The sequence below is a fragment of the Capsicum annuum genome, chromosome 2, assembly GCF_002878395.1.
Source record: "Capsicum annuum cultivar UCD-10X-F1 chromosome 2, UCD10Xv1.1, whole genome shotgun sequence".
NCBI lineage: Eukaryota > Viridiplantae > Streptophyta > Magnoliopsida > Solanales > Solanaceae > Capsicum > Capsicum annuum.
This window is the reverse complement of record NC_061112.1, coordinates 6913079-6924334: the sequence shown is the minus strand read 5'-3', so window position 1 is coordinate 6924334 and position 11256 is coordinate 6913079. Positions and strand designations below refer to the sequence as shown.

General features: G+C 37.9%; 1 non-coding gene across 1 annotated transcript; it reads right to left on the bottom strand.

The window, feature by feature from the left end:
- Positions 1-220: 220 nt before the first annotated feature.
- Positions 221-327, bottom strand: LOC124896372. The gene has a single exon (XR_007052735.1). It is a non-coding gene; the product is annotated as a small nucleolar RNA R71 (small nucleolar RNA).
- Between the last annotated feature and the right edge of the window lie 10929 nt (positions 328-11256).

The following is an 11256-nucleotide window of genomic DNA, read 5'->3' as shown; positions in this document are numbered from 1 at the left end:
TGAGGATCCGCAGCAGTACATACAGACCTTCCTGGAAATAAGTGATACTTATATTCCTGAAGATGTGAATTCTGATTATGTTAGATTGACACTCTTCCCCTTTTCTGTAAATGGGGAATCAAAGAGGTGGTTACATGCTGAACCACCTTACTCCATCACTTCTTAGGAAGATTGTGCTTGAAAGCTTCTTATTTGATTCTTTCCATCCCAGAAGACTGTACGATTGAGGAGTGAGATCTTGAGTTTCAGACAAAAAGATGGAGAAAATCTCTACCAATCTTGGGAGAGATTTAAAGACATGCTCAGAAATTATCCTCATCGCCATCAGTCGAATGATGTCTTGGTGCAGAAATTTATACAAGGCCTTGAGTCGAATGTAAAGATTATCTTGGATTCAGTAGCAGGAGGCCAAGCTTTGGAGAAAACTTATGAAAAATTGTATACACTATTGAATCGAATCTCACAAGGGAATATTGAGTGGCATGTATACTCAAGGAGTGCTCCCAAGAAGGTTTCAGGGGCATTAGATGTAGATCGGTTCACTGCATTACACACACAAATTGCAGCAATGCGAAACCATATGAGAACTACCTAAAGTTAGGTGTGACACAACCAGCAGCCGCAACAAATGCAGTTCAACAGGTATATTCATGGTGTGAAGTTTGCAAAAGTGGTGAGAACACAACAGATGCATATTCTGTTAATCCAGATTCAGTCAACTATGTGGGGAATGTAAATCATCAGGGTCAATAGAATTTTGGCAACATGTATAATCCCAATTGGAGGAACCACCCCAATTTCTTATGGGGTGGAAATCAGGCACCGAATACAAATCAGTACAAGGGATCAGTGCAACCAAATCCACAGCTAGTTCAGAATAATCAGGCAATCGCTCAAACTAGCAATATAGAGGAATTGATTAAGCAGTTTATAGCTTAACAAGCACAGTTTATGACAAACATAAGGACTCAACAGACACAGTTTGCAGCTGAGTTGTAGGGTCAATAATTGCTTACAAGAAATCTAGAGTTGTAGTTGGGTCAAATTCCAGGATCACAAAATACAAGGCAGCAAAGAGCATTACCTAGCGATACAGAAGCCAATCCAAAGTAGGTAAATGCTATTACAACAAGGAGTGGGCTGCAAACTAAGGAGATGATTCAGAAGCAGGATAATCCCATAGTCACTGATGACAGTTTGAAAGACAATGTAGAGAAGAAAGTCAAGGAAAAAGAGGAAAGAGATAAAATTCATGTGGAAAAGAAGACTATCCCCTTACCCTTTCCTCAAAGGGCAAGGAAACATTAAGAGAAAACAAGTTATAAGAAGTTCCTAGATCTTTTGAAGCAGGTTCAAGTAAACCTTCCTCTTGTTGACATTCTGTAGAGTATGACAAAATATGCGAAACACTTGAAGGATATTGTTGCCAATAAGAACCGGTTGATCGAATATGCTACAGTTACACTTACTCAAGAGTACATGTCTAAAATTCAAAATAAATTGCCCACAAAGTTGAAAGATTCAGGTAGTTTCACCTTATAGATTACCATTAATAGACTATTTGTTACGTGGATTACGTCACTTGGGTGCTAGCATAAATCTCATGCCCACATCATGGTACCGAAAGATGGGTCTTAGGAGTCTCAAACCCAAGACTATTGTGTTGCAGTTGATGGATAGGTCCATTGCTAGGCCAGATGGTATTATTGAAGATATATTGGTGCAAGTGGTATCTTTAATCTTCTCGGTGGATTTTGTAATTCTTGACTTTGAGACTGATCCTATTATTCTATTTATTTTGGGACGACCCTTCTTACCAATAGGATAGTAACTCATTGATGTAGCAGCTGGAAAAATGACAATGCAAGCACACGATAAAGTGGAAGTTTTTGATGTGTACAAAGCGTTGAAACTACCAGCCATAAATAAGGAGTTGTCTTCTATATCGGTTATTGATTTTGCTTCAGATTGGCAGTTACAATTGTCTGATGATCTATTAGAGCAAGCTTTCATAGGTCATGATCTATATAGAGATGTGAAAGCATTGAAATTAGTCCAGGTTATGAATTTGCAGTGATTGAGATGAAGAAAGTGTAGTTTGAGCCTTTGAATAGGCCAATTAGTCCATCACCCTGGCCTTTAGTTGAAGAAGCTCGTAACTTGGAGCTTAAGGTTCTTTCTCCTCATTTACAATATGTTTTTCTTGGTGATCAAGATACCTTGCTTGTTATTTTGTTTGCAGGATTATCAGATATATAGGTAAAAAAAGCTATAGCAGTGCTAAAGAGGAGAAGAAAGGTAATTGGCTAGTAAATGTCTAATATTACAGGAATTAATCCAGTATTTTGTATGCACAACATCTACATGGAAGAGGGTTACAGGCCTAGAGTGCAGCAACAATGAAGGCTGAATCCTATGATAAAGAAAATGGTCAGGAAAGAAGTGATCAAGTGGTTAGATAATGGTATTGTCTACCCAATTTACGATAGCAAATAGGTGAGTCAGGTGCACTGTGTACCAAAGAAGGAAGGAATGACTGTAGTGATCAGTGATGATAATGAGTTGATTCACACACGTACAATGACCAATTGGACGATATGTATTGATTATCGGATGTTGAATGAAGCGACTCGTAAAGATCACTATCCAATTCTCTTCATTGACCAAATGCTGGATAGATTAGCGGGGCAAGATTATTATTATTTTATGGATAGATACTCCATCTAAAATTAGATAATCATAGCACCGGAAGACTAGGAGTAGCCCACTTTCACGTGTCCATATAGTACATACACATTCAGACGCATGCCCTTCGGCTTATGTAATGCACCTGCTATATTTCAGAGATGTATGACGGTGATATTCACAAATATGGTGGAAGAATTTATGGAGGTATTTATGGAAGATTTCTCTGTGTATGGTAATTATTTTGAAAAGTGCCTGCAGAATCTTGACAGTCCTAGCGCGATGTGAAGAGACGAACTTGGTGCTGAATTGGGAAAAGTGCCACTTTATGGTTAAGAAAGGAATTGTTCTAGGCCATAAAGTGTCATACAAAGGACTCGAAGTGGACAAGGTAAATGTTGAAGTGATTAAAAAGGTTCTTCATCCAGTCACAGTTAAAAAAGTGCGGAGTTTTCTGGGACATGCAGGGTTCTATAGATGATTCATTCAAGATTTCTCAAAAATTGCAAGCCCCATATGCAAATTGTTAGAGAAATAAGCCAAGTTCGAGTTTAGGAAAGATTTCCATAAAGCTTTTAAAAAGATTAAGAAGAAGTTGACTGAAGCACCTATTCTGATCGTGCTAGATTCAGAGTTACCTTTTGAGCTGATGTGTGATGCTAGTGACATTGCTGTAGGAGCAGTTTTGGGTTATAGAAGAGATAAGATATTTTGCTCCATCTACTATGCTAGCAAAACGTTGAATGATGCTCAAGTTAACTACACGATTAGAGAGAAAGAGATGTTGGCAGTGGTGTATTCATTCGATAAGTTTAGATCTTACTTAGTTGGTACTAAGGTCATTGTTCATACTGACCATGCTGTGATTAAGTATCTTGTGAGCAAAAAAGGATATGAAGCCACAACTGATTAGGTGAATTCTATTACTACAAGAATTCGATCTTGAGGTGCGAGATAAGATAATGGCTGAAAATCAAGTTGCTGACCACTTGTCATGACTGGAGAATCGAGACCATATAGTTGATGGCTCCCTAAGTATTAAGGAAGAGTTTCCTGATGAGAAGCTGTTGTTGTTTATGCAAGTGAGTTCCCATGGTATGCGGATATTGTGAACTTTATAGCTTGTGAGGTGTACCCTCCTGAGGTCACCACACAACAAAGGAAGAAGTTACTCCATGATTCTCGTGCCTACATTTGGGATGAACCATACCTTTTTAAGTAGGGTCCAGATGGAATCATTCGTAGGTGTATCCCAGAGGCTGAATTTTCAAAGGTGCTATAAGATTGCCACTCATCTCCATATGATGGACATTATGGGGGTGAGAGGACTACGAGAAAATTGCTACAATCAGGTGTTTTGGCCTACTTTGTTTAGAGATGTAGTTTCTTTTATAAAGAATTATGATCAATGTCAAAGGTTGGGTACCATAACTAGGCGTCATGAGAAGCCCCTCAACAATATTTTAGAAGTCGAAGTCTTTGATGTTTGGGGGATTGATTTTATGGGCTTATTCCCACTTTTAAAATGTAATCTGTACATTTTTATAGCAGTTAACTATGTCTCTAAATGGGTAGAAGCTATGGCGAGTCCGACTAATGATGCAAGAGTGGTGCTGAATTTATGAAGAAGAATATATTTTCCAGTTTTGGTACACCAAGATCAATAATTAGTGACGGAGGTATGAACTTTATTAACACCCGGTTCAAAAATCTTCTTGCTAAATACGGTGTTAGGCACAAGGTTGCCACTACATATCATCCCCAAACTAGTGGACAGGTTGAGGTGTCTAATCGGGAGATTAAGTAGATACTTCTGAAGACGGTAAATGAGCAGAGGAAAGATTGGGCGGAGAAGCCAGAAGATGCACTTTGTGCTTACTAAATAGCTTACAAGACGCCCATTGGGACATATCCATATCATTTGGTGTATTGTAATGTGTGTCATCTTCCTATGGAGTTGGAACACAAAACATATTAGGCTGTAAGAAAGCTAAATTTTGGGATGAAGGCCACGGGGGAGAAAATGTTATTGCAACTGAATAAGCTTGATGAGTTTAGGATCCATGCCTACAAAAATGCCAAGATATACAAAGAAAAGACCAAAAAATGGCATGACAATCAAATTCAAGATAGAGTATTTGAACCCAGACAACTTGTGTTGTTGTTTAACTCACGACTTAAGTTATTTCCGAGAAATTACAGTCAAAATGGTTAGGACCTTTTGAGGTGGTGTGTATGACACCTCATGGAGCTACGGCGTTGTGGAATAGAGAGAAGATGGAGAAGTTCCTTGTGAATGGACAATATGTAAATCACTATTGGACAGATTATCCAAATAAGCATAAGGAATTTATCACTTTTACTGATGAGTGATGATGAGATGAGTCGTGCCACGATGTAAAATAAGGCACTATGTGGGAGGCAACCTACAAATGTAATTTAATAGGTAGTTTAAATTTTTTGTAGATGAGGAACAAAAAAAATACAAAAAAATGAGTCGTTCCACGACCAAAAATAAGGCGCTTGGTGGGAGGCAACCCACTTTTCCCGACGTAATTTTATTGTTTTTAATTGATGTACAGGAATGAGAAATAAGGGGGAGATAAAGAAGACGATGAACATAGGCCATTGAGTAAGTAAATCACTGTTAAGTGGTGAAAAGGTAAGGGGTAAGAAAAGATACTAAAAAATCTGAGAAACTTGGCCTTATAAAAATTTTTGGATGCAACTTCCAGAGGAGTGATGCGATTCCAACGCGTCATGTTGATGGACATAAATTCCACACTGAGAAAAAATTTTCAAGGCCATTTCTAGAGAATCAACGCGATCAGTTGCATGTCCCGTCATTCTTCTTTTCTGGGTCACATCTATAAATACCACACTTAACCATTTTCACTCCTCTTACCTAACCCTAGCTGCGTGTCACCCCCTTCCCTCAAAAACCCTAAATCACTCCTTAGTTATGTCTTGGCCAAAATTTCACAAGGTTTCAACTACAACTCTTTTTTTTAAACCAAGACAAGGTAAATTCTCATGATACTTTAAGTTTAAATTTTGAGAATCAAATGTTCTTAAATATTGCTATGACTTGTGTGATTTGAAAATTAGTTGATTTGAAATTTCAATCCCAAGGGATTTTGTTTCCCTAAATTGAATTTACTCTGAATAGTAGTTGTTAAAATTATGTGTGGAAATGTTAGGAGGTTATGGTGATATGTTGTTGTTGGTTTGACGCATTGTTCATGTGGGAAGCATGAGTATTTTGAAATGTAAATAATGATTTAATTGATATGGTAAATACTAGGGTCGATATGTAACTTGATTTTCTAATGATGTGTTTTGATGAACTATGTATTCACTGTCAATAAATTGGAATTTGTTGATTCACTTCATGATAAAAAGTGTGGGGTTGCATAGAAGTAGTATGGAGTATTTGAATAGGTGACGTACGCTGGTGACTAAATATAGGCTCTTATGAGTTGACTTTAATTGGCATGATGCCCTGCACTCTGAGTTAAGGTAGTTTCTGTGTAGATGAACTGTAAGTGGTCATAATAAGATAATTTTCTTTGTCACATCCTTGAGATTAATCGATATTGAATGGGTAATATTCGATAACTGACCATGGACTTGTGAAATAAAAGGGGAAGTCTGAGTACCCAAGTATATGTAATTTGTAGCAACTTGTGCTAGCAACTAAGTGTGGGGTGACATTCATACTTAGTGGTAGCTAGTGTCGCAGGTGCTTGTTTTATATTTTTATGGGTTGTTGTGCTGAACAGGTAATATGTATATCAAGGGAAATAACATGATGGGGACATCGGGATCTGCACAAAAGGGGAGTAGATAAGCTGATAGAGTACCAGCAGCTCCACAGGTTCCTGGGGGCATCGTAGGTTTGGAGCAAAAGCTGTTACTAAAACGGGTAGAAAGTGGTACTCGTAGCACAAGGAATCCAAATACTCAGCTGACCAATTCATAAAACGAAGGACTTTGTTGAAGGAGTATCCTTCAATGGTGAGGAGGATTGATGCTCAACATATGGGTTTTTTTTTAGTAGCCAGGGGAATGTAATTTGAGTTTGGTCAGGGAATTTTATGCAAATTGGAACCTGAAGGATTCGAAAGTTGAAGTGCGAGGTCGGATAATCACTTTCATAGCGGACATGGTCAATGAGATGTTAGGCACACCTGCACCCTATGCAGATTTTGAGGTTTTAAAGAGGATATAGTCGCACCCCCTTATCAGCAAATACATTGCCTCCTTTACGGTACTAGATCAACGATAAAGTGGATTTGCCATAAGGAGGTAGGTATGCATAGTTCACTTTCTTTTGCTCATCTAAAAAGGGAGGCCCATTTATGGGCCAGAATCGTTTATGCCTGCTTGATTCATGGGACACACATGATGGAAGTAACCCGCGATAGAATTTGTCTGATTTTTGCTTTCATGTCTGAGGATGTGGATTTAAATATGGGTGCAATTATCTTCTCGACAATGAGGATGGCCAAATTTCTAGAGGGCATAAATACGGGTTTGGCGGATTGCTAACTAGATATTTGAGGCAACATGGGGTACCAGAAGAAAATACAGATTATTTACTGCCTGTCAGTGATAGGACACTTGACATTTCTCACACAAAAGGGCCAGCTCCTTATGGGACAAATTTGACTATGCCCGAGCATCACGCTTGGAATGATCAGATTATGGCCCAGATGTATGGGTTTGCCAAGTTGCTACTAAGGGCGGCTGGGCGAGTAGTCACCCAACAGGAGATCTGCCATGTAGAGTTAGATCATCCATTAGGGCATCATGCCAAGACCATGTTGCAGATAGGTGATGAGTTTGATATGCCAGTGAATGATGATATCCCAATAGATGAGGAGAGGCGTATGGCATACTCTGATGATGAGTCCGATGAAGAAGAATAGTCTGATGATGATGATGACTCCGGTGATGATTTTGGTGATGGCAATGATGCTGAAGCTGATGTTGTGCTTGCTATGGTAACATTTGACTGAGCAGGGAGTATTACGCGACCATGTCCTTTTCGCTAGCACTGGGATAGTACTCGACTTTAGTGTGGGGTGGTCGATCTTCATCTTCTTCTTCATCTCTTCTATTTGACTATGTTGTGTTGGCTTGGTTGGATGAACAAACAATTTTTATTCGTTTTGTGTTTTTGGATGTTTTGATAAATTTGTAAGTTGACAAGTATTGCCCTTTTTGGCAAGAATTATTTTTGTTGGTTTATGTTGATGGTAGTTTTTAATTTTTACCCTTTGTGGTGTAATTTTAGATTATAGTAATTAGGTGTGCCCTTTCTAGCAAATTTCATTATGCAATCATGTTAGTTCGTGTTCTCCCCTATGATGGATGGATGGCGATCGTCTTAAGGGGAGTGAGTCTTTAGAAGCTGAGAAAGTAGTAAGACCCTGATTGCAACCTTGGAGGAATGTACGTGTTGGAAATTGTTTGTTTGATTTTTAGGTGAATCTCAATAGGTGTAGTTGATTTGATTGGATTAATACTGAATTTGATAAAGTGCAAAAATCGGAGACCTTAAAGAACTGACTTGATTCTTAGCATGCACCGAGTGTGTGAGTAATTATTCATATTTTGCATGTATGGGAATGACTGGAACTTTACCAGTGTGTTTACAAAGAAAAATAAAGGGTGTGAGGAGTAGGAAGTGATTTAGGCATTTCTTTGTTAACCAGATTTTAAAGACTTTATTTGCCTACCCTTATGCATATTCATAGTTAGCCCTGTTGAGCCTATAGCCTAATTTCTTTGGTAGCCTCATATGTAGCCTAGTCCTTTTCTTTGGTAAGATCTTAATTTGATCCATATTTCCTAAGCACTTTAATGCAAATAATGGAATAAGGGGGAGTTTGAAATACAAAATAGGGAAAAAGGTGAAAGTGAAGCTATAAGAGAAGTAATTTGCGTCTTTGTGTGTGATGGTTAGGAGTTAGAAAATAATGTGTGATAAAAAGTTAAGTTCTCATTACCCGGTTATTGCGTTACAATGAACCTATTTTGGCCCTGGTCTGTTAAGGACAATGTGCACCTTAATTAAGACAAATTGCTTAGGTTGAGGGTGGCTACTATAGGGGTTCGTAGAAAAATTTGGGATTTAAAGAAAAGATGAAATGTAAAAGAAAATACTCCTGCCAAAGTGATGTTAATGTGCTTAGAAAGATCTGGGTGGAACAATGGATGTGTAAAGAAATGAAGTGGAAAGTTTGGTTGAAAAGATTGTGATTTTGAACGAAGGTAGTTATGTATTAAAGTGCTTCGGGAGATTAGTCACTATTTCCAAAATAGCTCTTGCCCGTCCTTTAGCCTGCATTACAACCATGTAAAGACCTAATTGATCCTACATTTCAACACCCGACTATTAGCGGAGTAATACACTAAGGGCAAGCCTATGGTTCATCTCTGTATATGTGTGAATTCTTTGTTGAGAGCAAATGTTTGAAATTTAATATCCCCATTCCGATTAAGAGTATTAAAGTATGAGTGATATGGGAAAACTTTCTTGCTGTGAGGGTGCATGCAGATGAAAGTCCGGATTACTTATTGAATTCTTGATTTCGTGCTTATATTAAATTCGTCAACAAATTGAATGCACTGTTGGGACAATGAATTGTTAAATAAAAGTTTGTGTCCAACACTAGCATGATTCTTAGGTTGTGATTAGAAGGTTTGAGTATTGTGATTCTTGAAGTTTGTTCGAGGACGAACAAGATTTTAAGTGTGGGGTGGTGATCTTGGGCGTATTTATATGTCCAAACACCGCTATTTACCCATATTTGGACTTGTTTCGAGAATAAAAATAATGTTAAACATGTTGAATTACTTGTTAAATTGTGTTTCATAGCTAACCGATGTGATTAGAAAAATAAGGTTGATTTCCCATGGATTTGGAAAAAAATGGGATACATATCATGATGAGGCAAAGGACCATGCAAATCGAAGGCAAAAACATATGGAGATGTACGAGAGGAAAGAAGAAAGAAAAGTGTTGAGGATTGATGAGATGAAGGAAAGAAAATGGAGAAGAATACCAGTGACACGATGCGATCTCAACGCGTCGTGTTAACTTGTAACATTATGTGCCTTGGAAAAAAATAGAAGAACAATTTCTAGTGCATCGATGCAATTCCAATGCATCGATGCGATGTCAACGCGTTGCATCGATGCCTCAGTTTTTGACACTTAGCTGAATATTGAGGAGCAACTTCCAGTGACATGACGCGATGTCAGCGCGACGCATCGTATGGTGACAAAATGGACTTAGCCTAATTTTGGAAGTTGAATTTCAGTGGAACAACGTGATAAAGACGCGACGCCTTGGATGATACAACACGATTTATGATGCGTCACATCAACAGTACAGATCTGGTGAAATTTTTCCTAGTATAAAAGGAACACATGAGCACAATTACAAGGGCTTTTGGCAAGCATAACAACAACAAAAAAGCACAAAATTCTTTCTTTTAGGGTTCATAATATTTTTTTTGAACTTGTTTACTTTAAGAATTATTTTGGGTATGATTAATTACTTATTTTGGATGTTGAATTCAAACATGAGTGGCTAAACACCCTTATTCTGGGGTTGAGGCCAAGAACATGATTACTCTTTTATATTCTCATTCATAAATTCTTTTTGGAATATCATCTGGGTTATTCTTAATTTATTGCACTTACTATTTTGATAAGTGGCCACCATTAGAATAAATCTATATTTCTATGTACATTTGGGAGGAGAATCGTAGGATAGAACGAAGAAATTAGGGAGCAAGGTTCTTATCCTTTTATAAAATAAGGGATTTGAATTAGCATCTAGGATAGGGATATACCTAGAAGCCTTGCTTGGTTCAATTTCAAGAAGTTAACTTTATGAATTTAGAAGAATTGTGGTATCTCTGCGGGAGTTGTAGCTACAATATTCAGTAGATAGAAGATTTGAGGTCGGGAGATAATGTGTGAGCCCATGCTAATACATTTGAAGCTTTTAAGTCTAAATAATTGCAAAGTCTTGAGCAACGTTAGTCGTTTTTCATTAGTCTACTTTGGTTATCCAGTAAAATTAGAGAAGAAGGAGAACCACAAATAAAGGAAGAAAAAAGTATGAAATCGGAAGCAAGTGAAGAGCTATGTGTGGCTGACGATATCTATGACACATCGTCAGCCTGGTGATAGGCTGTCAAGGATGCCGTCAAACTTAAATAGAAAAGAGGAGTTCAGAAAGTTTTGTGATGACCTTCATGACACACCGTCAAGATCCTGATAGGCCGTCACTATCGTCGTCAACCTTAGGCAGCAAAAGCTGAATTTGTAGAGAAGCTGACGACGTTCGTGACAGGCCGTCAAAATCATAACAGGCCGTCACAACCGCTGTCATCTATTTCAAAGAACATCTGAAACTTTAATTTTATTTCCTTATTTAGGGTTAACTATTTAAATCCTTGTTTTAGGGTTTTTCTATTATCCATCAATTAATTGACAATCCTACAACATACTACTCTTTTTTCTCTCTCTCTCGAAGACAAATATTTTGGT